This window comes from Acomys minous (genome assembly GCF_964271855.1).
Source record: "Acomys minous genome assembly, chromosome: 8".
Classification (NCBI taxonomy): domain Eukaryota; kingdom Metazoa; phylum Chordata; class Mammalia; order Rodentia; family Muridae; genus Acomys; species Acomys minous.
This window is the reverse complement of record NC_140489.1, coordinates 76,879,336-76,881,309: the sequence shown is the minus strand read 5'-3', so window position 1 is coordinate 76,881,309 and position 1,974 is coordinate 76,879,336.

The window sequence follows — 1,974 nt, the reverse complement described above, 5'->3', positions numbered from 1 at the left end:
TCCCTTTGCACTAGCTGCATTTCCCCGAGCTAACATTTCACCCTTAACATCAAGGATGCATGAGCAAAGGTTCTGAGAGCATCTGTCTAAATGGAGTCCCTAAACAGGGGATCCGAGCACTGCTTAAGTAGTGAGTTCCTTTGAGAGGGAGAGGCAAGGTCTGGATGGCAGGGGACAGCAGGTTTGCTGTACAGCCATGAGCTGTGGCTTGAGAGCTGCACTCTTGCCCAGGCAGCACACATTATGGCAACGTTTCCTCCACATGGGGAGTACCCATCCTGCCACTGGGAGCTTTGTAGGCTCACAGCTGGGCCATTCATGGGATGGACTGTTCAGAGGCCTTTCCAATAGATGCTGAGACAGCACAAAAGGGCCGACGTGTGTCTGCGTTCAGAAACAGGGATGCTGCATCACCAAAGGAAGTGGAAAGCTGTCACCTTCAGTCTGATCCATTTGACAGCGAATGCCCTGGCTCTTGAAAAGAATGAGTGTCCTGACTGGCTAATCATTTATTATTATTGTTCACTTATATAAGCCAGCAATTCCACCGTCCTAGTGATTCACTCTGGGGTGTGGTCGTACATGAGTAAGAGAATCACCTTAGGTCGGAGGCTAGCCTGGGCTACATAAAGAGTTCAAAACCAGTCTGGGATATATAGGAAGACTCTGGCTCAAAAGACAAAAACCAAAACAAGCAAAATTACTCACCAGGGCCAGACCCTAATTTAAAAAACAAAACCAAAAACAATTTCTTTTCTGTGTGTGTCTGTGTGTGTGTGTGTGTGTGTGTGTGTGTGTGTGTGTGTGCACGCATGTGCGTGTGCATTGGGGTATGTGCATCTGTGCAGGTACCTGAGGAGTCCAGAGGCATCAGATCCCCCTGCAGCTATTGGAGTTACAGACCACTGTGAGCCACCAATGTGGGTGCTGGGAACAGAACTCAGTTCCTTCCCATAAGCAGAATGACTTCCTAACGGCTTTGCCATTCTCCAAGCCTCCCACCCTCCCCCCACCCCCAGACCTGATTTTTAACTGCCTGACTCCAATAAAGCCATTGCAAGTAGAGTAAAAAACCAGTTGCAGGCCGCTTCTCCGTGCAACACCAGCCTTTCCCTTTGCAATCGTTTGCAGCAAGATGCGTGTGCTAGGATTCCAAACCTTGTCAGGTATTTTCAACTGCAGCTGAATAAACAGAGAAAACACAGGGGAGGAAACAGACTTCAGCACTCTCCTTTCATGAGTCACTTCTCCCATCATATGGCATAAGCAGTTCTGCCCAGGTGGCCACAGCGCTCAGCATGACACCCTAGAAATAGCACGGTCCCACTTCCATACAAGGTTTTGCTAGCTGCTGAGAGTCCCAGAAGTGTCAGAACAAAATGCTCCAAAGTGCATTCCTCTGAGGACCGACTGTTTACCAGCCTCTTGGTATAAAGTGATAAAAAACAATCACCAATAACGTATCACATGCTATTCAGAACCAAGACAGAAAATGAACTGTTACTAATGGGATATAATGTGTGTCCTCTTCCCATATAAATACGGGTGGCTTCTTCAAATGCATCAAAACACCCTTCTCATCATGCAGATAACATTAACCCCTGAAACACTGCGGTATAGCACTGGGAGGCCAGGAGATTGTTCAGTGGTGACAGGTCTGCCAGCCTGACGGCCTGAGTTGGATCTCTGAGACGCAGATGGTAGAAGGAGAGAACCAATTCTTATAAACTGTCCTCTGACCTACACACACATGCACGGACACAGATACAATAAATATTTGTTTTAACATAAGAGAGGATTTGGGGATAACTACCAACAGACATCATTACTGGGACTTTATTTCTGAGGCTTGCTTAAACACTTCCTTAGGGTACAACGGAAAGCTATCAAAGAGCAGAAGGAAAGATGCTTGCTTACCTTAGTTTACCAATGCTTCCAGCACCTTCTTTCGATTCAATCATCCATACACAAGGG